We start from the raw sequence: 23,962 nt of genomic DNA, 5'->3' as shown, positions 1-23,962 counted from the left end.
TGAACGGGCCAGCACCTAGCTAGACACCTTCCAGGGGCTCCTGGTGGCCAGAGGTGAGTCCTGGCAGTGCCAGATGGGGGAGGGGTGTCTCTTCTGGCAGCTCAGGCTCCCCAGCACGCTGCAAGGGGGCAGCACACAGTAGGACCTCACCACACCGCTCTTGGACAGAAGGCTGAACAATCCTGTAATCCCTTTCAGCTGGACACCGCGTGTGGCTGCCCCCTGGGACGAGGGAGCCCAGCGATGAGGTGGCTCTCTCGAGCTGAGGCTGGATGGGAAGACTGTCCTTGAACAGGGCCCCGGTTGGCACACTCTGTCCACCCTATGTACCAGCCCACTGTCCTCACGGCAAGCTTCCCCCTGACCATGGGCTGGCACTCCTGGGCCTGCCCTGCCCTTCTTCCCCACCCTAGCCTCCCTAGAATGGCACAAGCCCCTAGCAGTTTGGGGGCCTGAGACGAGACCTGTTTCTGACCACGGATTTCCCCACTACTCGCAGATCCAGACCAGCCAGACAGGAGCCTGGGCGGTGGGGGAAACGGGCTGAATCCTCGCCCTGCAGACATTCTGCGGAAGGAGCCACCCGCCTCCTCTCCACCGCGCCGGCCGCCCTGCCGCCCTGCCGTTTGTGACCATCTATGCCCCGTTTGTAATGTGGGATCCAGGAGCGCAGGCACGGCGAGGACCTCTGCACCGGGAGCCCCCCTCCACAAAGCTCCCCTGCGAGTTCCGGCTGGGATTCGCCTGCAGGGCCGGCTGGAGCCTCACCTCCGCCCTCCCGGGTCCCGGCCGCACGACCAGACCAGGTACCTCACCCCCTTACCCCCCTCCCCGCCGCCAGAGCTCCTGCTGGCCTGGGACCCCGAGCCAGGGCGCGAAGGCCCGCTGGGGCGCGGGGCCCGCGGCCAGCACGGGCGGGCCCCCTGCGCAGGGCGCGCAGCGCGGCCGCGAGGGCGCCACCTCCCACGTCCCGGCTCCAGAGCCGCCGGGGCCGCGCTCGCGCGGGGCGGCCTCGCCGGCGGCGATTGGGCGCGCGGCCGTGACGTCACCGCGCGCGCGCTCAGGGGGCTGGCTCCGGGCTCCGGGCTTTCCGTTGAGCCGCCGCCGGGCGCGCGCCCGGGCCGAGTAGCGGGAGCGGGGCGCGCGCCCGGCGCCAGGCTGAGGCGGCTCGCGCAGCGCCCGCGCGCCCCCCCCCTCCGCGGCCCGCGCCCTCGGGCCCCCCGCGGCCGGCCGTTGCCCCAGACCCCCGGCCCCGGGGCCCCCGCCCGCCCGGCCGCCGCCGCCGCCGCCGCCCCGCCCCGCCCCGCGCGGATTTGAAAAGCCCGGCCGCAGCCCCGCGGGCGCCGCAGCCAATCAGCGGCGCGCACTTTCCCGCGGCTTCTGCGCGGCGGCGGCGGCTCCGGCGGCGGCGGCGGCGGGCGGGAGGCGCGGGGGGCGGGGTCGGCGCCGCGCGCGGAGAGCCTCGGCCTGGCCGCGCCCGCCGCCGCCGCCGCCGCCCCCTCCCCTCGCTCGGCCCTGCCTCCCTGCCCCGCGCGGCCCCGGCCCCGGCCGCCTTCCCGGCCGCCGCCGCCGCCGCCGGAGCGCCGCCGCCGCCGGAGGATGCGCCGCACAGCAGGTCACTGGCGCCGCCGGCCCAACCGCCGCGGGCCCGAGGGGCGGAGGGCTGAGGGGCGGCGGGGCCGGGCGGGCGCGGCCATGTTGGGCCCGGCGGCCGGCGGCTGCACCTGTGCCGGCCCGACGCGGGCCGCCGGCCTTTGTTCGCTGCGGCGCCGAGCGGGCCGGGCCGGCCTCTGTGAGGCGCGGGCCGGCGCCGGGGCCGGGCGGCGGCGGGAGGGGCGGCCGGGGCCGCGGGCGGGCGCGTTTTTTGTCCGCCGAGGCGCCGGCTGACACTCGGGCTGCCGGCCGTTGGTCAGCGCGGGCGCCGGGAGCCCCGGGCCGGGCAGGTGGCGGCGCGGGGACCCCGCCCGGGGGCTTGCCGGGCCTCGGCCGCCCGCGCTCGGCCGCACGGTGCTTCCCCCCCCCCCCCCCCCCCCCCCCGCCCCCGCCGCCGGGGCCCCGGGGGCGCGCGCGATGGGGCGGCCGCGGCCGCCGGGCAGGCTCGGGCCCCGCGCGCCAGGGGGCAGTTTAGAACAAATCTCGGCATTTGAGACACGCGGGTCTCGAGCCCGGGCAGAGGGCACAGGCGCCGGTGCCGCCGTCGTCGGCTCTCCCCGCTGTCCGCGCCGGTGCCGGGACGTGAGCGGTCCCAGGCTTGACAAGTTAGCGCTTCTTAGGCAGGTGATGGGGGCTCGGGGCGCGTGTGCGCGCGTCCCAGAACCGGGGACCCCCCTCGGTTCGGGGGACTTGAGAGCGAGGTTAGGGAAGTTCTTGAGGACTGACAACCCCGCGCTCTAAGGCCTTGGCTTTTAAATGACTTAAACGCCGAGATACGTGTTCCCTAATCGCCCAACGACTTAAAAAGTTAACGTTGCCACTGCGCGTTGATAACACCGACCCTCATATTTGTGTATTTGAAAATGAGATGGTCGAGATGGAAGATAAGTTAGGAGCCATCTCACTTATGCAGCGCTTTCATTTTCCCAAATGTTTTCCGTGTCCTCGTTACATGTGTTAAGTGTGACCAGAGCGACATGAAAAAGCACCACGCCAACCAGTAGCTCGGAGGAAACCAGTCGTGGGAGCGCAGCCCTTTCCTGGTGTGCTCCGTGCGTGCTCCGGCGCCCCACCACCGACCGGAGTTCAAATCTAAACTGCCGCCTGGAAGTGAAGAGGACTCATGCCTTAAGCACGATTACTTTGAGTCATTTCCTTTTCTTTTCTTCCATTTTCTCAGATGCTCAGCAGCCTTCAGTTTTGGGCCAGTGGTCGATAAAGTGAGTACTTTCCGCACGTTTGTGAGTTTCTTAAGCTTTTTTTTTTTTTTTTTAAGAACTCTGATCTATATAATACAAAAATCCTCGCCTCCTGACTGCATTACTATAGATCAGGGTGGGCTGGGATTCCAGTGGTGAACATTCCAATTTAAAAGTATCAGAAAAATAACTTGCTGAATTTCAAAAAGTGATGGGCTTGATACTCCCCGGTGGTCCAGTGGTTAAGACTCTTAGCTTCCAGGGCAGGGCCATGGGTTTGATCCCTGGTCAGGGAACTAAGATCCCACATGCTGTGTGGCACTACCAAAAAAAAAAATGATGGGCAGTTTATTATTCTGTGTGCACATTTGTGATACATGTTATGTCTAAACTAACATAATTTGAAATTTATGGAGACACAACAGAACAAAACAATAAGTTAAACAGGCTGCCATGTGTGACTGCTAGGTTTATGGTTTTTATTCAGCTGATTTAAACAGGGCTGTTAAAATAGTACCTGCTTAAATGTGAGGACTCAAATGCGGAATAAGTCAGAATTGCGAGACTTACATGTTAGGAGTTAGAGACCTTGTGGCTTAGGGAAGAGTGGGCCAAGCCGGCCACCTGTTCAGATGACCTCTCCTCCTGCACGTAGTCCAGGTTGGGCGAGCTGGGCCCTTGCTGCTGCGCAGGCCCTTCTCTGGCTGTGGAGAGTGGGGGCTCCCCTTGAGCTGCGGGGCGCAGGCTTACTGAGGTGGCTTCGCTCGTGCGGCTCGGGGCCGAGGGACACGGGCCCACTCGTGGTGGCGCGCGGGCTCAGTTGCTCTGCAGCACGTGGGATTTTCCCAGACAGGGATGGGACCCGTGTCTCCTGCGTCGGCAGGCAAATCCCGGGCCACTGAGCCGCCAGGGAGGCCCCTCCAGGCAGTCCAGGTTTAAAAGGCTCACTCGCATGGCACAAGTGAACTAGCTAGTTACTTCCTTTTTTACGGCTTGATGCTTTAGTTTAAAACAGGTAAAAGTAGGTGAAGTTACATTTACTAAGAAGTGCTGGTGAGGGGATAGAAAACACTGATAAAATGTTGCTACATGAGATTGGGGTTGTCCTTGCGCACACACAAGCATGTGGTAAGGTGATGCTAAAGTTCCACATTTACTTTCTCCTGCCATTTTTAATCTAGACAAATAAGCTTTCTCAGGAAACAGCTGAGTTCTAAGTGAACATTTAATCAGTGGGAGTTGAAGTTATTAAGCTTTTTACTTACATATCCTGGTATATGGTTTTTGGTTGGTTGATTTTTGTTTTTTGTTTGGATATAATGCTTGGCTATAGAATGTATGCAATTTTGGATAAGCCTCTTAGTCTTCTAAGCTTCACTCCTTGCCCGGCTGCAGTAAATGGGTCCTGGTTCCTCAAATATGTGGTCCCCTGTCCTGATCCAGGCGTCTGCATGGACTGTTGTTGTGTGTGGACCACTGCTTGTCTTTCCTTTAAATTTTTTTTATTATTTAAATTTTATTTTTATTTTTGGCTGTGCTGTGTCTTCCTTGCATTTGCACGGGCTTTCTCTAGTTGTGGCGTGCAGGGGCTACTCGTTTTGCGGAGTGCGGGCTGTACGTGCTCAGGCTTCAGTAGTTTGTCAACGTAATTTCTCCGAGGCATGTGGAGTCTTCCCGGACCAGGGATCAAACCTGTATCCCCTGCACTGGCAGGTAGGTTCCTACCCACTGGGAAGCCCTGTCCTCCCATTTTGAACACAGAGGACCCAGCCCTTCAGTGGCCTTACGTGGCCTTTCTCCCTGCTGGACGAGCTCCTGGAGGGAGGGTTCCTACAGTCTCGGGCGGACTGGCCTCTGCTCATGCCTTCCTGTGGCAGGCGCTCAGCGAGTGCTGAGTGAACGGGCTTATGACTCGGGACAAGCAGCCCATTTTAATGCCAGCATGTGGCCTGTTTGCTTCTCTTTTTTGTAAGGCATGGTGAAGCAGAAAGGGCCCTTCTGGAAGAAACTGAATATGGAAAGTAAGGGGCTGGCTTAAGGTCTCCCTGCTTTAATCGGGGAGCCGAGACACTGTTTGCCAGGAAGGCCTGTTTCCTCTCTTTTCCTTTTGTCTTTGTAGCTAACTCAAATGTTAAATAAAAATTAACTGTGAAATATTGCAAGCATATAAGTACAACAAGTAACAGAACAGACCTGTATGTACCACCAGGATGAATCAAGCGGTGACGTGTCTGCCGTGCCTCTCTCCCTGTCTCTGGGCAAAGGAGAAAGATAAGATACACAGAAGCAGGAGGTGACATGGAAGTTCCGGAGGATTATGTTTATACTTTGCAAACTGTCTTTATGTGATTTGTTACTTTTGTTTTTAGGAATTGTTATTTAGGGTAAAACTTATTATTTAGGGGAGAAAAAGACTCAAATGAGTTACCCCAGCGATTGGTCAGCATTTTGCACTTGTCTATTGGTTACAGTATAGCTTTTGAAGGAGCTGATTAATTTGATGAGATTTGCTTTGCCAGTTAAAAAATTCAAGACATCTCAAATTAGTATTGTTCTTGAGTCTGTCTTCCAGAAAGCAAAGGGCCAAAGATGAATTTTTCAGAGCGCCTTAATGTCTGTAATACTTAATCCTTTCAACAAGGTATACAAGGATGGAAACTGCTAAGTGGTGGTTGAGCGGAGTGCCAGCCTGCTGCCCAACAGCCCTAGAGATGAAACTCCCCTGTTGGGTGTGAAGAGAAGAATGTTTTGTCTCCATGGAAGGAGTTGGGAGCTCAATTTTTAAGTTAACTGGGTTGTCACAGAAAGAATCAATGGTATGAAATAAGTTTGTTACGCTGTTAAGGGTATGTTTCCATCAGCAGTGTTAAACATTTTAAGTAATCTTTGGCTTGTGTTTGCCGCTGTGTTACGAGGCTGACAGGCCGGGAAGGGTGTTTCTGACTCCATCCCCCTCCCCTCAGCCAGCTCTCCACGCTCTGCCTGCCTTTCTGAAATGTGCATGTGCTCCTGCGGGAGCCCACTTCTCAGGGAGCTCAGGGCCCTTTGGGGTTCAAGACCAGGCTCACTGCTCTTTCTGCCTCTCACCGCACTTTTTTTTTTTTTTTTTTGCTGTGCTGTGCAGCCTGTGGGATCTCAGTTCCCCAACGAGGAATTGAACCGGGGTCCCTGGCAGTGCGAGCTTGCAGTCCTAACCGCTGGATGGCCGTGGGAGCTCCCTCTTGCACTCCGTATTTTGGTCTCGCCCGGTCTCTTCAGCCCTCTGCTGTGGCTGAGCTTTTCCTTGGCTTTTGCTCGGTCAGTTTTGCCTCCGCTTTCCCCTGTGGCCCTCACACACGCACATAGACTCACTCAGTGCCTGTGTGGGCACCGCTGGCTTCCGTGTGCATTCCTTCTCGTTCAGCTCTCATCATGCACCTCACCCCTAGAAGGTGGCCCCAGAGCCCCTGCCTGCCTCGGGAGCCCTCGGGAGTGTGTCTTGAGCTCTTGGTGCGTGGCCAGCCTCCTCCCGCTCCACCCTCCCTCTGTCTCAGCCGTGCTGGCCTCTGGCCTGTCTAAAGCGCTGCAGCCACGCTTGGCCCCCGGCCCCTGCATCTGCAGTTCCTTCTACTCGACACCTGCCTGGCTGGCTTTTCACCTGCCTTTAAGTCTTTGCTTCAACTTCCCTTCTCAGGCACCACCCTGACCCCTGATTTATGATATCCTTTTGCTGTCTGGCCCTACCCATCTGTCTCCGCTTCTTTTGCCTAGCTTGTATCCTAGCTTGTATCCTCTGACGTTCCAGGTGTTTTCCTTATTTGTCTGTGCGCCAGACTGCATCAAGAGGTCTGTAGCAGTAGAGATTTTTCTCCTTTCGGCTTTAACGACTGTCAGGCTCCCAGTGCCTAGAACGGTATCTGAGTGAATGTCAGCCCTTCAGTGACTGCTTATATGAAGACTCAGCCCCTCGTGTGTTGGCCAGTGTGTGAGGAGTGGTGTGGATCGAGGGGAGTGGTGCGAGTGTGCTCGCCCTGGTGTGAGGTGGCAGAGAGGGGGGCCCAGGGCGGGTGAGAGAGGCCAGAGAGGAAGCTGGCCAGCCAGCTCGAGGACAGCGGCCGTGCCCAGACCCAGGAGCCTCCAGGAAGGCTGGACCGACAGCAGAGAGGGCCGGCGTGGCGCTGAGGGCAAGGGGGAAGGGCCGAGCGACCCCAACATTCACGTTTCGAGAGATTTGAGATTTGAGAGGGCACCATTTTTATCTCACTGTGAGCTAGTAAAATGGATAGTGCGCCTCATTTCTGATTTACCTCAGTTCCTTCAAAAAGAAACTGAGTTCACCTACCAGCTGAGATGTGTCCCTGGTGCCTTCCTGCTCATAGAGGAGGAAGCCCTTGGTCTTGAGCGTGGCGCGTGGGCCCTGTGTTTCCCTGGGATCTTCACTGGCTGGCCGCTCGCAGCTGCTCTGAGGCCTCAGCACGGTGCTGCTGCCCCCGGGATGAGCCGCGCTCCCTCGCACGCGGTGTGCGCGGCCTGTGCCTCGCTCTGTCCCCTTCCCCCATGGGCACCGCCAGCGCTGCATCCGCGGCACTTGGGATGCTCCTCCTCTGAGCGCCGGGCCCTGTCCCGGCAGCACACGGCTTGGGCTCTCTCCCTGCACGTGTCCAGGTTCCGAGCTTTTCAGGGTGAGCTCTCAGTTGTCTTCTGGGCTTCAAGCGGCGCCCAGTATTAACTGAGAGTCAACTCGTGGAGATATTCGTACTTCCGAGTCTTCTATTTTCCCAAAGATTTATATATATGTGTGTGTGTGTATATATATATATTTGGATGTGCTGGGGGGATTTTTTTTTTTTTAGTTGTGGCATATGGAATCTAGTTCCCTGACCAGGGATCAAACCCAGGCCCCCTGCGTTGGGAGCACGGAGTCTTAGCCACTAGACCACCAGAGAAGGCCCCTAAAGATTTTTATTTAATAAATATTGAATTCCTGGGTTTTTACGATTAAAGTATATGTTAGAAATAAGAGCTTCTGGGAAATTCCCTGGTGGTGTGGTGGTTAGGACTGCCCAGTTGCCCTGCTGAGGGCCTGGGTCCAGTCCTTCCCTGGGGAACCGAGATCCCCCAGGGCGCACAGCAGAAAAAGAAATAAGAGCCTCCTGTTTGCATCCCCCCAAAGATTGGAAGTCAGTGCCATCTGTGCAGAGTGGTTCCCCCTGTGTCTTGGAGCAGCAAATCTTCGTTCCCTCCTCTCACTGAGTCCTCACAGCAGCACATCCCAGAGATGTTAAGCACTGTCCCAGAGTCACAGGCTGTAAGTGCTGGACCCCTGCAGGGCCTGACCTCTGCTGCTGTGCTCTGGGAACTCACTGTCCTGCCTCTTAGGGGACATTGGAACATCAGACCGTCTAGACACGAATAGGAGGATGGGCCGTTATATTTTGTTAGTTAGTATGGCTGTGTACTTCTGCTGACATTCCTTCATTCATGGAGAATTAAGAAGTTAGCTGTGTTCCATTGATGAGCCAGAACTCATGTCCTCGGTCCCCTGGATTTGACAGACCTGTGAGGGGGCTGAAACGGGAGAGATGGTGGACAGAAGATTACATCTTTGAAAAATCTGTGAAATTGTCTTGCTAAATAATCGAACCTGAAAACTGATCAGGCCTTTGGTCCCATAAGCACTCACCAGGAGATGCGGGGTGGGGAAAGGAGCACAGGACGCTGCGCTGCAGGGTCGCCGTTGGCTGGCTGAAGCTGCGGGGCCCTGCAGGACTGGCGGCAGGTCTCCTCCAGCGGAGAAGAAGGGGAATGTGGGCTGTGCAGGCTCCTGGAGGCACCCCAGCCGGATGCCCGCCCGCTGCAGGGCTGTGTGCATCCCGGAACACAACTTGCGTATTTGTGACGGTGCTCCACTTGTGAAAGTGGAGCGCTGACTCGGTTTCTCATTAAGGAACCTTCCTTTTTTCAGCTGTTACAGTGGTTTTGTTTAAGAAAGGAATTTGTGTCTTGTAGAGCCACGTACAGAATTTGTCAAAAAGTGCACCACGGTCTGGGGCTTGCTTCCCAGCTGTGCGGCGAGGGAGCGGCCGGGCAGGCTGGCACACGGAGCGGGTTCGTGTGTTCGTGGTCTCCGTGACGGGGAAAGTCGTGAAGGAGACTTGGTGCAGACTCTGCTGCGCTTGGTCTGTCTGTATGTCCACGGGCGTCATACCTGCCTGGAGGCTGAGGCCGGTACCGAGTGTGGAAGAGGGCCCGGCGTCGGGTGGTGAGGGCTCCAGAGCAGAGAGCCCATGGCAGGAGAGGGCCGAAGGTCAGAGGGGAGGGCGCTGAGTGCAGAGCAGGCTGTGGGCGGGGGCCGCTCTCGAGGCTGCACAGAGCATTTTCATCTGCAGAGGAGCGTGAGGCCTTGCGGGTTCAGGCGGGCGTGTGTGGGTGGGCAGTGCGCGTCTGTTTGCTTTGGAGAGCGCGTTTCTCAGGGTCGTCTGTGAGCTGGTGGGGGGAGGGTTAGGGGCGAGGTCGTGGGAGGCGGCCTGTGTGCCCTGGCTGGCTGTGTGAGTCTTCCCAACTGGCTCTCTGAGCGCCCCATAGGACTGGGCAGCCTGCCCGCCTTGAAATTGAGTGTGGCTGCGTGGTCTGCTTTTGACAGTGGGAAAGGGGCGCATGGCCTGTGGAGCCCTGAGAGCCGCGTGCTTGGCCACGTTCCCGCGCCCCTGCTCCCGGTGGCAGCATACAGGTACGCGCTCCGAGCGAGAAGGAAGCCTCGGGGTGAGCCAGGTCGTTGGCCGGTAACCTGGTACCCCAGGCCTGGTCCCCAGACTGGCCGCATGGGCCACCCGGGAGCGTCTTAGAAGCACGGGCTGGGGCCCACCTTCTGCCTCCCCAGGCCTGAGCTCCCGGGCAGGTGGCCGCCTTCGCGGGGTGCCTGAGCCCGCCGCGCTGAGAACTCTGCCTGGAGTTCCCCGAAGGCCCAGCGCTCAGGCCTGGCGCGGCCTTGCTGAGGGGCACAGGTTCCGCAGAGGAGTCAGCGGGAAGGGCCTGCAGTCAAGCCGCGAGGCCCGTGGGTTGTGGGGAGGGTGTCAGTGACCCCCGAGTTTCTGTTTGACAAAGCCAGACGGAAGCCCATTCACTGTCCGAACAACATCCGTTCTTGTAAGATTCCATTTACTTGGGTTTCGAGGCTCAGAAACAAGGACGAGGCTAAAGAGGGATGTTTAAAGCTCTCATCGACGCCTTCACCCCCAGGTCGTTTTCTCTGGGACACCCACACTGTGCCCTTTCTGTCTTGACGCCCGGCTTGCTGTCCCCCCACCTGCCCTCCCTGCGAGTGGAGGCTCCTTGCTGGCAGCCCTCGCCCCTGCTCCCCACGGTGCCCCCAGGACAGCACCACCTGGATGGGCCCTTAGTGGGCACTGAGGGACCCTGGGCACATCCGTGTGGGGCAGCTTGCTCCGGGCCTGCAGGGGTCCTGTCTGTGTGACTCGGAGCCTGGGCCCTGTCCAGTGTGAGGTGCCAAGATCCCCGACTGCTCTGCAGCTCGGGTTCTGGGGCGGGAGCACTGGCCGGCTTCAGGCTCTTTGCTCTTCCTCAGGTGCGAGGGGGTGGCCTGGGGGGACAGTGCCTGCAGGGGAGCTCAGGGAGACCCCGAGGGCGCGCCCCTGAGGAGTCCCCTCTTTATTCTGCGCTGGAAGTTGTCCCTGATTGCGGAAGACCCCTTGGGATTAGGCCTCATGTTGACAGTTTATGGATTCTCTTGTGTTGAGTTCTGAAATCTGTATAAAAAAGTTTTTATTTCTGGAAGTTCAGCTTCTTATAACTTCTTTGAAGACGCGACCGTGTTTTGTTTGTGCGGCGCGGAGGCTGAGCCCGTGTGCGTGTCTCGGCCCCGGGGCGCTTGCAGCAGCGCTGTTGGCAGAGGGTCCGAGCCGCTCCGTCTACAGCGGGTGCCTGAAGCCTGGCGCCTCCTCCCCTCCCCTCCCTCTGTGAGTTCCCAGCACCGGAATGAGGTAGCAGAAACAGTTGTGAATTCCAGCCTAGAGTTTATGGAAAGCTTCTTTGCAAGGGCATGCAGTTCCTTGACAGACCATCCAGGCGAAACAGTAAGCTCACGCAGCACTAGTCGTTAGACGACCAGGGACTTCCGCGGGGGTCCGGTGGCTCGGACCCGGCCCGCCCAGTGTCGGGGCCGCAGCCGTCCCTGGCCCGGAGCGGCGGCCCACACGCCGCAACTGAGATCCGCCTGCTGCAACAGCTGGTGCAGCCAGAACGTTTCTGTCTTGTAATCACAATACGTTTCATGAAAAGTTTGTACGAATCAGAAAAGTGGAAGGAAACTTAGGTAATTGTAATCTTACCAACCAAATGTTTAGGTATGTATTTCCTGTTTGCTTTTCATTCATCGGACTGAACCAGGTGCCCTAAAGACGGTTCCCTCTGTGAGGGTCAGAGCAGAACGCAGCAGTCCAGGCAACTGTTCCGAGGAGACGGCTGCTCTGCTCCTTCAGCTGTCTCTCATATCTGTCTATCAGAAACACTTGCCTGTTTCATGGAGCTGAGAACTTTGAGGGCCGTGTGTTACGTGTGCAGTTCTATCTTCAGGAGATAAGGATTTGGCGTCTTTCCGCCCTACTTCCCCTTCCCCGGTCTCCTGAGTCCAGTGGTGTCCGGCTGTCTGTGCCCTCCTGGTGCGCTGCCCCAGAGCGCGTGGCTGAGAGCACAGCAGTGTGTGTGTGCTTACACTCTTGCAGTGTGGACTTGCGTGCCAGGGCCCACCTGTCCCTGCCGGCGTGCTGTCGGTCTGGGTCGCTCCCGCGGTGCCCGTTGCTGGGGGCTGTTGGCCCGGGTCCGCCATTCTGCCTGGCACGGGCCGACCTTGAGGCAGCTTGGGCCTCCTCGCAGCATGGTGGCTGCTTCCTGCTGCAGGAAGTGAAGCCGCCAGTCCTTTTGCTTTCTGCTTATTTCTTGGCTGCACCACGCGGCTTGTGGGAGCTCAGGTCCGCTACCCGGGCTTGAAACTGGCCCACGGCAGTGGCAGCCCGGAGTCCTAACCACTCGGTCGTCAACAGATAGTAACAGATGCATGGAAAACTAAGCAAATAGAAAAAGAAAAGGCTTGTCCCCCCGCGGACAAGCCTTTTATTTACTCATAAAAACACCTTTAAAAAAAGGATGCGTTTGATTTATTTGTTTTTTGACTGTGTGGCATGCAGGGTCTTAGTTTCCCCAACCAAGGATTGGACCCGTGCCCCGCAGGGGAAGCCCAGAGGCGTGCCCCCTGGGCCTCCAGGGAAGCCCTGCCGGCCCTTTGAGAGGTGAGGCGGCTCCAGCCTGACGTCGCTCCTGCTGTGTGCAGCTGGGAGCAGCCACAGGCCCGGGCCAGGGGCAAGGATGTAGAGAAACAGACTTCATCTCTTGGTGGGGGAACGACAAAGAAGTTTTGGCCGTCTTTAATATGCCACAGGTTTTGTTTGACTCTTACTTTTTTAATTTTAAAAATTTATTTAAATTGGAGATGAATTATTTTACACTCTTGTGATGGTTTTTTGCCATACATTGACATGAATCAGCCATGGGTATACGTGTATCCCCCCATAATCCCCCTCCCACCTAATATATCACAGTTTTAACAGTTTTCATTTATTTATTTTTAAAATTTTGTTTTGTTTTTGGCTGCACTAAGGCTTGGGGGATCTTAGTTCTCCGACCAGGGATTAAACCTGGCAGTGAAAGTGCAGATTCCTAATCCCTGGACCGCCAGGGAATTCCCGCAATTTTTGGTTTGAATGACTTTAATTAATTGTTATATTGTTTAGCTGAACACTACTTTCCTAGTAAATTGTTTTTCTTTTTCTATTTGCTTAGTTTTCCATGCACCTGTTACTAATGCAGGCTCAGGTTTTCCAGATGAGTTGTGTACAAAGCCTTTGGAGATGGTCAGGTACGCGTTTTTCCCTTGGGGAGCCTGTCTGCTGGAACTGTTTGTCTTCCTGCTCCCGACGGGCCTTCCTAGACCCGTGCCCCGGCTGCAGGCGCCCCATCTTCTGCGGGGACCACCCACCCCTTAGGTATCATGTCCCCCGCGGTTTGCCTCCACGTCTTGGTGGTACGTCTTTTGGGGGTTATCTCAGAAAGTGTGGGAGGCAATGCTTTTAGAGACCTTGCATGCCAAAATGATCTGTTCTGTGCTTAAACTTGATTGATAGCTTGTCTAGATACGTAATTTAGATTGAAAATAGTTTCTCTCAAAAAAGTGAAGGTGGGAATTCTGTGGTGGTGTAGCGGTTAGGACGCCTTCCTTTCACTGCTGAGGGCATGAGTTCAATCCCTGGTCAGGGAAGTAAGATCCCACAAGCTGAGCAATGTGGCCAGAAATGAAAATAGCTGGAAAATCTGACAGTACTGCTTCATTACTGGGGGATCTTCATGGGTGTTTCCTTTTTAAGGTAACGGATGCTACCAAGATCGCCGACTCTGGCCTGTCACCTACCTCTACCCCAAACTGCGTGGCCTCTTCTGTCTTCATCCTGTGGAGTGCCCAGTGGGTCTTTTCAGCCTCTTGATTCTGGGTATCTTACTTCTTCCCTAATTTTTAGAAATCCTGACTCCACTTCTTTATATTTCTCCCCAGCTTTACTACAGTATAATTGACAAATAAAATCTTCAGTCTTCCAGTGCCCAGTGCCCAGCGTGATGCATAAAATCAGCACCTCTGCGCCATACATGGGGGCTGAGAGTGAGCCCTCGGAATTCTCATCGTGTGTCTGTGAGGTGATGGACGTTCACTGAACTTACTGTGGACGTCATTTCCTTGTGTGCATCCGTCATGCTGCACACCTTCAGCTTACACAGCACGTGTGTGTGCTCGGGCGCATCCCACTCTGCATGACCCCTGGACTGCAGCCCACCAGGCTCCTCCATCCGTGGCATTTTCCGGCCCAGAGTACTGGATTAGGGTGCCATTGCCTTCTCCAGGGGATCTTCCCAAAGTCTCTTGCGTCTCCTGAATTGGCAGGGGGACTCTCTACGACTGCGCCACCTGGGAAGCCCTGAACTCCGTACGGTGCTGCATGACTGCACACGTCTCAGTGAAGCTGGAAGAGAGAGAATTAGAGCTGGAAACCTGTGTGCGGTGTAAGGATCTGACCCCCCACATGCACTGGGAAGCGGCCGCTGACCGAGCTAACACACCTGGCTCCGCCCTCAGTTCCCGGTCGTGTGTTGGGGGCGAGCGTGCTTCACATTTTCTCTCCCAGCAAGTTTCGGTGTGAAGCTGGGTGTTCTGATCATAGTCCCTGGACTGTGTGTCTTTAGAACTTGCTCATCTCACAAGCGCACGTCTGTCCCGTTGGCAGCAGCTCTCCGTTTCTCCCGCCTCTCAGCCTCTGGCAACCAACCGCCCATTCTCTCTGCTTGTACAAGTGTGCCTTATTTCAGATTTCACGTGTAAGTGAGAGCATGCAACGTTTTAATAGAACGTCCTCTGGGTTGACCCATGTGCACGTGGCAGAATCTCCTTATTAATGGCTGGATAATCCTCCACCACATGCATAAGCCCCCTCCTCCTTTTTGGCCCCTGTGTGACATGCGGGGTCTTAGTTTCCCCACCAGGGATCGAACCCTGGCCCCCTGCGTTGGGAGCGTGGAGTCTTAGCCGCTGGACCACCAGGGAAGTCCCTAAACCCCATTTTCTTTTTCCGTTCCTCTCCGCGTGTGGACTGTTGGGAGCGGTGCTGCAGAACGTGAGTCTGCAGACGCATCTTCAGCGTCTGGGCTTGTTTCCGTCTGGTGCGCCCTCAGAGGTGGGCTTGCTGCGTCCCACAGCAGCTCTGGTTTCCGTTCCTGAGGAATCTGTTCTCTCCCTGCAGTCGCTGCACCGGCTCACATGCCCACCAGCAGTGTGCCAGGCCTCCCTTTTCCCTGTGGCCTCACCAGCGCTCGTGGGTTCTCTTTGATGATAGCCGTTCTGACAGGTATGAGGTGCAGGCTCATTATAGTTCCATTTGCGCTTCCTGAGCGTCTTCCCGTGCCTGGGGCCCGTCTGCATGTCTTCTGTGGAGAAATGTCGGTTCCGGTCTCTTTAAGAATTTCAAACTCCTCTGTCCCTGGAGCTTGTGCCACGCGGGTGTTTCGTTAGCGCGGCCTTCAGGTGTTTTGCTTTCTCTGCCCCAGGCTGCTGTGGCCCTTCCCCTTCCTCCTCTTCCTCCCCTCGTCTTTCTTCTCCTTCCGGCTCCTTTCCTGCCTCCATCCCTCCTTTCTCCTGCTCTGGCAGTTCTGCCGGAGCCATGATATCCGGGTCTCTCTGTCCCCTTAGTGGTTGTGAATGCAGTTACAAAGAGAGCAGTGACTTTTTAATTACTTTGGAAATATCTTTACATTTTCACAATGTTCCTTTAAAAATCGAAAGAAAGACTATGATTAGATAAAATGCTCACGTGCCTCAGAGTTGAAAAGTGCCGTGTGAAGGTCCCTCTGCCGTGCCCCCAGCCGCCTGACCTCCCCTGGAGGCGCCCGGGCTCCAGGCTGGCCCGAGCGTGCCTCCCTGGAGGACAGGTGTGTGTGCTTGGTGGCCTCTCTTGCCCTCTAGACCCCTAGCTTTCTTTTGCTTTTACATTCTTAGCTCTCAAGCTGAGTTTTCCCCAGATGCCCGATGGCCCTCGATGCAGGTCCCCTGTTGAGATGGAGGTCCAGGAGCTGCCGGCGGGGCTCTGGGCGGGGGCTTCGCCGAGGGCCGATGGGTCGGGACCCACTGGCAGGGTCCTGGTAGGTGGCCTCAGCGGGCTGTTTTGCAGTCTGCCGCCTGGAGCGCCCGCTCCGGCGCCCCCGTCATTTGAGTGCACTCCGCTTCTCCCACTGGCTGCCAGGCTGTGGGTGGGGCGGCTGGGACTTTGATCTGGTCTTCAGACTTGCTCGCAGTGTGCCCTGCTGTGTGCCTTGTAAGGCACAGTTTAGAGGGAAAATAGGAAATGCCTTACAGATATGTGGATGATGCATCTCAATATGATGAAGCCGTTCCTACTCACAGAAGATTTGATAGGTTAAAAATTGACATGAAATTGATCAGTTAAGCTCTTTTGAAGTATATACTTTGGTGGTTTTTCTGTACATTGTCAGTGTTAATGTAACCATCACCACTGTCTAAACCCTGAATGTTTTTGTCACCCCAGTAGGGAGCCCGGTGCCTGCTGAGCAGTCACCCCCCTTCCTGCGTGCCCCCAGCCACCACTCTGCTTTCCATCTCTGGACTCTCCTGTTCTAGATGTGCCGTAGAAACGGTGTCATGTGGTAAGTGGCTTTCTGTGACTGGCTTCTTTAGCTCAGTGGTGTTTCTGAAGGCTTGAGGTTTGTCCGTGTGACGGTGTGTGTCAGTATTTCATTTTTATGACTGAATATCCCATTGTATGGCAGGGTCCACTTTTCCCCCCGCCAGGCGGCTTGTGGGACCGTAGGTCCCCCAACCAGGTGTCAAGCCTGGGCCCCTGGCAGGAGAAGCATGGGGTCCTAACCACTGGGCGCCAGGAGAGTCGAGATCACTTCTGATTCCATCTGCTTATCAGTTGTTAGGACATTGGGTTGTTTTTTTTCCTTTTCAAAAATAGTTTTGTCAAAATTCTTGTATAAGTTTTTGTATGAATATGTTTTTAGTTCTCTCTGGGGTAGATCCTAGGAGTGGGATTGCTGGTTCTCGTGGCAGTTGGGGGATGTCTTGATTGTTCCCAGCTGCGGCTGCTCCGTTTTCCATCCCTGGCAGAGTGCGAGGGGTCCTGAGATTTGCCACTCTGCACGGAGACGAGAGGACAAGCAGGCCTGGGGCCGGGGGCGGCGCCGGCCTGTGTGTCCGTGCAAGGCTAGGGACGGGCCACGGGCAGAGCGTGCCCGGGTGGCTGCCCCCGGGGCTGGCCTCGAGCGGGCCTGTGTGCTGCGCGTCCCTGAAGTGAGCACAGAACGAGGAGCAGGCCCGTCACAAAGGCCTCACTGTGTGCAGAGGGGGTGAAGCTTCGGCTGTGAGTCAGTCCTCCATTCTGTAGGTAAAGCCTCTTGGTGGACAGTCTGGCGGGGTGACGAGCTGTTGCGTCCTCAGCCCTTGTTCTGTGGCAGACTCCATGCTGATCCCGGTGCTCCACATGGAGCTCTTTCCCCTGAGACGGGGTGTCCTGTGGTCATTCCGCGAAGGCAGGACCAGTCTGTTCCAGGGAGACTTGTGCAAAATGTTGGAAAGCAAGGGAGTGTTAGGGAGTGTGTGTGCCTGCTTCCGTCGTGCTTGCAGACTTGACTTTTCCATTTGAGTCTCTCTTCTGCTTCCGTACGAGTGACGAGCTTGGTGCCTCTCTGGGCTCTGGGGGAGGCCTGCCTGCTGTCCGGCACTGAGCCTGCCCCCGGGGACTCGGCTCAGCGTCGCAGCATGGGCTCCGCAGGCTGCAGCTGTACCTGGGAGCTCTGGGAGGGCGGGTGCGGAGGCGTCCTGAGCGCAGGGAGGACACTCTTCCGCCACCCCTCCACCCTCCCCCAGGCCCTCCCCTCTCCCGTCTGTACTTGAGACCCTCTGTTGCCCCCTCTGGAGTATCAGCTCCCCAAGAACAAGGTGTGTGCTTTGTTTACCGCTCTGCTTCCGCGTGTTGGAACCGGGCCTGTGCGCACTGGCTGGTTCTAAACGCTGGTCGGTCATCCGGGCACTTCTTTGGAGAGTGGTGCTTTTCCCTTCATCGTGGACACCCCTCCTCTGTTCCGTGTGGCCTCCCCAGCTGCTTGCCGTGCCAGCACCTGCTCTGGAGCGTCTGTGATGTGCGTGGAGTGGGTTGCGCCATCTTCAGAGCTTGTTACACGAGGCCGCACGCGATGCTTGGCTCCCCCCACCCTCCGCTCAGTCCCCTTGGAACACCATTGTCACTCTGAGCTGTTAGTTTCTGCTTTAACTAACACATTTTCAGTTTTCACTGTAACGGCATCACGGTTTTCTTTTATATTGACTGCATGTTGCATTTTGTTTTTAGACATTTTAAAAGGGAAAGGCTTTGTAAATGAGAGGCTCCCTGAGCCACCAGCCTCCCTGCAGCAGCAGCAGCAGCAGCAGCAGCAGCAGCAGCAGCTTCCTCCTGGAGAGGTGGCTCTCCCCTTCAGCTTCGCCGCGGTCGCTCTCCTGACTCACTCATCTGCTGTCTTTGTCCTTGTGGATCGACCCTTCGTTTGTAATTCTGTTTGAAAATACTTGTTTATCTGGCTGCGTCAGATCTTTGTTGCATCGTGTGGGATCTTTCGTTACGGTGCACAGACCCTGGCTGAGGCATGTGGGCTGTGTGGGCTTAGTTGGCCCGCGGCATGCTGGGTGTTAGTTCCCCGGCCCGGGATCGAACCCTCATCGCCTGCGTTGCACGGCACACTCTTAACCGCTGGACCACCGGGGAAGTCCCTGAAATTCCTGACGGTCTTTTTAGTTGCGGTTTCTGTAAGGAGTGTAAGTAGATGTGAGAAAGAAGCCTCACGTTTGTTCTAAGCCCACTCCCCACTTGTTCCCTGCACCCTGCTGCTTCTTCTGGGCTTGTAGCTTTGCTCTAGTGTGCCTCTCAGCGTTCCTTTTGTGGAAGGAATGTGTATACTAGACTGCCTTAGTTTTTGCATGTCTGAATATACACTGTGGCTCACACTTGGTAATAATTTAGAGGAGAAATTCTCTCTTCCCTGAGCACTTTGGAGAGGCTCCGCCATCTGCTTCTCTCAGTCAAGGCCGCACAAAGCCTGTGTTTCTGTCCCTCTCCTCGGCTGAGGTCTATCCATTAACTTATTCTTTGCGGGGACTTAGGTTTGAAGATTTTCTTTTTGTCCTTCATATTCACAAAAGTGTGTGTGTAAGTATTGATTTGCTTCTCTTTATTTTGCTCAGAACCCTGGGTGCCCTTTTCGATCTGAATACTTAAGTTTAGCTCCATCTCTGGAAGAATTTCCATCATTGTCCTTTTGAAAGTCGCCTTCCCCCAGCCTTCCTAGGCTCTCCTGGAGCTCCAGGGGGATGTAAACCCCCTGAAAGCAGAGCGTGCTTCACACGCGCACGTGTGCAGACAGTCGCCGTCTTCCCCGTCTTCACCCGCACCGTCCAGGGGCACCGAGTGCGCCCGCATCATCGTGCACCCATTCCTGCGGCCTGCTTCAGAGCTTTCCCGCCTCGTGAGACGGAGACTGGTTCCAGTTGAACCCCAGCTCTTCGTTCTCTCTCCCCCATTCCCTTGCAGGCTGCCTTTCTATCCGCGCTTCTGTCTCTAGGAACTTGATTCCTCTCGGGACCTCATGTAAGTGCAGTCCGGGAGTTCCCTGGTGGTCCAGTGGTTCGGTTCAGTTCAGTCGCTCAGTCGTGTCTGACTCTTTGCGACTCCGTGGACTTCAGCACTCCGGGCCTCCCTGTCCATCACCAGCTCCCAGAGCTTCCTCAAACTCATGTCCATGGAGTCGGTGATGCCATCCAACCATCTCATCCTCTGCCGTCCCCTTTTCCTCCTGCCTTCAATCTTTCCCAGCGTCAGAGCCTTTTCAAATGAGTCAGTTCTTTGCATCAGGTGGCCAAAGTATTGCAGTTTCAGCTTCGGCGTCAGTCCTTCCTGTGAGTATTCAGGGTTGATTTCCTTCAGGATTGACTGGTTTGATCTCCTTGCAGTCCAAGCAACTCTTAAGAGTCTTCTCCAACACCACAGTTCGAAAGCATCAGTTCTTGTGGTGCTCAGCTTTCCTTATAGTTCAGCTCTCACATCCGTACACGACCACTGGGAAAACCACAGCTCTGACTAGATGGTCCTTTGTTGGCAAAGGAATGTCTCTGCTTTTTAATATGCTGTCTAGGATGGTCATAGCTTTTCTTCCAAGGGGCAAGTGTCTTTTAATTTCATGGCTGCACTCACCATCTGCAGTGATTTTGGAGCCCCCAAAATAAAATCTGTCACTGTTTCCATTGTTTCCCCATCTATTTGGCATGCAGTGATGGGACTGGATGCCATGATCTTCGTTTTCTGATTGTTGAGTTTTAAGCCAACTTTTTCACTCTCCTCTTTCACTTTGATCAAGAGGCTCTTTAGTTCTTCACTTTCTGCCATAAGGGTGGTATCATCTGCACATCTGAGGTTATAGATATTTCTCCTGGCAATCTTGATTCCAGCTTGTGCTTCATCCAGCCCAGTGTTTCTCATGATGTACTCTGCACATAAGTTAAACAAGCATGGTGACAATATACAGCCTTGACGTGCTCCTTTTGCTATTTGGAACCAGTCTGTTGTTCCATAGCCAGTTCCAACTGTTGCTTCTTGACCTGCATACAGATTTCTCAGGAGGCAGGTCAGGTGTTCTGATATTCCCATCTCTTGAAGAATTTTCCACAGTTTGTTCTGATCCACACAGTGAAAGGCTTTGGCATAGTCAATAAAGCAGAAATAGATGTTTTTCTGGAACTCTGTTGCTTTTTCTATGATCCAGTGGATGTTGGCAATTTGATCTCTGGTTCCTCTGCCTTTTCTAAATCCAGCTTGAACATCTGAAAGTTCATGGTTCATGGACAGTTGAAGCCTGGATTGGAGAATTTTGAGCATTACTTTGCTAGCGTGTGAGATGAGTGCAATTGTGCGGTAGTTTGAGCATTCTTTGGCATTGCCTTTCTTTGGGATTGGAATGAAAGCTGACCTTTTCCAGTCCTGTGGCCACTCCTGAGTTTTCCAAATTTGCTGGCATCTTGAGTACAGCACTTTCACAGCATCATCTTCTAGGATTTGAAGTAGCTCAGCTGGAATTCCATCACCTCCACTAGCTTTGTTCATAGTGATGCTTCCTAAGGCCCACTTAACTTTGCATTCTAGGATGTCTGGCTCTAGGTGAGTGATCACACCATCGTGGTTATCTGGGTTGTGAAGATCTTGTTTGTACAGTTCTCCTGTGTATTCTTGCCACCTCTTCTTACTGTCTTCTGCTCCTGTTAGATCCATGCCGTTTCTGTCCTTTATCGAGCCCATCTTGGCATGAGACGTTCCCTTGGTGTCTCTGATTTTCTTGAAGGGCGCTCTCGTCTTTCCCGTTCTGTTGTTTTCCTCGGTGCAATTTCACTGTGTTGGTCGCTGAGGAAGGCCGCGGGGTAGGACTCTGCGATCTCACTGCTGAGGGCGTGGGTTCAACCTCTGGCTGGGGAACTTAATATCCTGCAAGCTGTGTGAAAAAGTGAAGGTTGCATCCAACTCTTTGTGACCTCATGGACTATACAGTGGTGGAATTCTCCAGACCAGAGTATCAGAGTGGATAGCTGTTCCCTTCTCCAGGGGATCTTTCTAACCGAGGGATCGAACCCAGGTCTCCCGCATTGCAGGTGCATTCTTTACCAGCTGAGCTACAGCAAGCTGTGCGGTGTGACCAAACAAAAAGTGGAGCCACACAGCCCTTGTCCTTCTGTGGGCAGCTTTCCTCGCTTAGCAGGATGCGTGCGGGGCGTGTCCGTGCTGCAGCGTGCCTCAATACTCATCCTTTTTAAGGCGGAATAATACTCCGTCATCTGAGGGTCAGTTGATCGGTTCATTCGCCTGCTGAAGGACACCTTGATCGCTCCGAGGTTTTGGCAACGATGAGATAAAACTGACACACACCTCCTTGTGCAGGTTTTCCTGGATGGAAGTGTTCAGCTTCCTTGGGTAAATTCCAAGGAGTGGGATTGCTGGACCGTGTGATGAGAGTGTCTTCAGTGTTGTGAGCAACCACGGAAGTGTGTTCCCAGCAGCAGGGAGGAGACTTCTGCTGCTCCGCATCCGCTCAGGCAGCCGGTGCCGTCCGTGTGGCGGGTTCTGGCCGTGCTGAGCAGCGTGGGGTGACTGCTCTCCCTGCGGTCCTCCACGGGGCATGCCCCCAGGCCACCTCTGGGGTGGAGAAGCCCCTGAGCAGTCCCAGCTGCCTGGCAGGGCTGTGCAGTGCTGCTCCTCCCAGGCCCACCGTTTGTTTCTTGGCTCGGGGTTTGGGCCCCCACCGCCTTCTCAGGCAGTTTTTGAGGGTGACTGTGTCTCCGGGGGCCTCCAGGGGTGTTTGCTGTGGGCCCAGCCCTGGGCGGGCTGGAGGGGCAGCTTAGCACACAGCGCTCTGACTGCTGACCTGTGGCGAGGCCGGCGTTCCGTCCCCAGGAGCTGGAGCGCGGGGGCGGTCACTTGCCGAGAGGAGGCAGTGGTGGAGCCCGAGGCTGGCCCAGGCCACGGCCCCGCACTCTGTGCCTGCTGAGCCCGCAGCTCTTCGGGGCCAGGCGCCCAGCTGGCCCTGCCCGCTGCTCCAGGCCCGGCTCGGACGCCTGTGTCCTGTCCCCTGCTGCTGTGCCCGGAGGCTCCTTGCTCTTCACGCCTCATTTCTGGATCTGGAGATTCCCCTCTCTTGTTTTGAATTAGGTGATATACATAGCTCACTTTTTTTTTTCTTTAAAAAAAGTAATAATTTGGCATCTTCACCAGAAATGTCGTGAAACGTGTTGAAATGGTAACGGAGTTCATCGTAATGTTGAACCATCATTTGTGAATAAATGCTCTGTAGCTGTGATACCTTATTTTAATATGCATGGTAATAACTGGGTTTGATTTGCTGCTGTTTCGTCATTTTTTTTTTACGGTCCTACTCTACTGATCTTGGTCGATAGCTTTTCTTTGTACTACTGCTCTGGTTTTGACGGGAGAGGTGTGCCGGCCTTACGTAGTGATGTTTGGGAAGCTCTCTGTCACTTTCCATGATGGGAGAAATTTGAACAGTAGGAATGCTGTGTTTGCGTGATGAGTAATACACAGCAGTTGGGAAGACTGAGTTGAGCTTGCTTTTATATCGACATAGCGGAAATCAGCTGTGTTGGTCGAATCGCAGGCCCGGTGCGGCAGCATTTCTGGGCATGCACACCCCATGCAGCAGCTCTCAGCTCCGCAGCCTGGAATGGTGCTTTGTGAACTGATTGTGGGGGACTGAGCAGGCAGATGCCATCTTTGTTAGGACAGTCACCCTGTCCCAGGCCTGTGGGAGGTGGTGCTGCGCTGGGAGCTTGTGTCTGGCTACTAGCTGTTGGACTTGGGGCTCCCAGTGGGTGCTGTGGGCACGGAGAACCAGAGCCCCAGGACGCTGCTGTGGGTGTGTGGTGGGCGGTAGGCAGCCTGCTGGGCTGAGCCTGGCTTCTCTGGCCTGGGGCCCCGGGTGCCCTGAGCCTGTCTTGCCGGTCTTCGGCTGGAGGCGCACATTGTCCGGAGGCCTTCTTTGCCAGAACAGCTTGAGGCAGGTCGGTGCGATGCTGAAGGCTGCCCTGTTGGACGGGCGGGTGTGCACATGGGTCCTGTTCTTTGCGCTGTTCTGCTTTTAAAGCTCATCCCTCTCCCCCGATTGAGGGCCACTGAGCCAGCGAAGCCCTCTGGGCCGTTCTTGCGTGGTTTCTGTGGGCTTTGTAGGTTTTCTGCCTCTTGGTTGGGTTTTTTGTTTTTCTTGGAGTGCCAGATAGAATGGAAGATTTCCTAACTTCCTGGTATAACCTTGGCAAAAAGCGGAAACCCCTTGAAAGGTCAAGCCAGTGGTCAGTGCCGGGGTGGGTGTGAGTGGGCCCTCTCTAGGGGGCTGTGGCTTCAGGCGTCGCCCCAGGTGGAATCCTGGGGAGTAGCGAGCAGCCCGCAGTTTCCAGGGGAGGGAGGGGTACAGGCCAGGTGCACAGAGAAACAAGTGCCTGCGCGAGGGTAGAGCGCCAGCAGCAGACGCAGGTCTGCACAGACCAGAGGCTAAGAGCTGTGTCTGACGCATGCGGAGATGTGAAAGAACTTGAAAATCCCAGCAGGAGCAGGCAGTCTTGGAAATGGGGTGCACACGTAGGTCATGCTCCCCTAGGCCTGGCGCTAAATCCTGAGGGGAGCCGGAAGTCCGAACCTGTGTGTGAGGATTCCAGACCTGAGTGTTGGCGGCTGACCTCTTGGTTACGTCTGTCGGCTCTGTCTCCTGGTGTCGCGGTCTGAGCTGTGCGCTGCCCAGGGCTGCCGTTCGCGTCCTTCACTCGCACAGGCTGCCTGGGGCTCGGCAGGGCCTCTGGGCGGCGAGCGCGGGGCTGCAGCTGGTGTCTGCCGTGTCTGTGCGGCTGTAGCGCGGCGTTGCGCCTTCTGCAGTCATGTGAGTGTTCACAAGCTGAGGGA

The 23,962-nt window shown here is 55.9% G+C and overlaps 1 protein-coding gene across 5 annotated transcripts in view; it reads left to right on the top strand.

Moving 5' to 3' along the window:
* Window positions 1-1,537: 1,537 nt before the first annotated feature.
* Window positions 1,538-23,962, top strand: part of NSD2 (nuclear receptor binding SET domain protein 2) — a 77,697-nt gene continuing 55,272 nt past the window's right edge. For 2 of the 5 annotated variants that reach the window (XR_008199595.1, XM_052641834.1), the window contains exons 1-2: window positions 2,769-2,873; window positions 15,989-16,106. The gene's annotated coding sequence lies outside the window, so the exon portion shown is untranslated. Of the gene's footprint in view, window positions 1,616-2,768; window positions 2,874-4,536; window positions 4,566-5,593; window positions 5,669-15,988; window positions 16,107-23,962 lie in introns of those variants that run through there. The other 3 variants (XM_052641835.1, XM_052641837.1, XM_052641836.1) reach the window with 3 other exon arrangements.

This window comes from Budorcas taxicolor, chromosome 6 (genome assembly GCF_023091745.1).
Source record: "Budorcas taxicolor isolate Tak-1 chromosome 6, Takin1.1, whole genome shotgun sequence".
NCBI classification, from domain to species: Eukaryota; Metazoa; Chordata; class Mammalia; order Artiodactyla; family Bovidae; genus Budorcas; species Budorcas taxicolor.
This window is presented reverse-complemented; position numbering and strand designations above follow the sequence as displayed.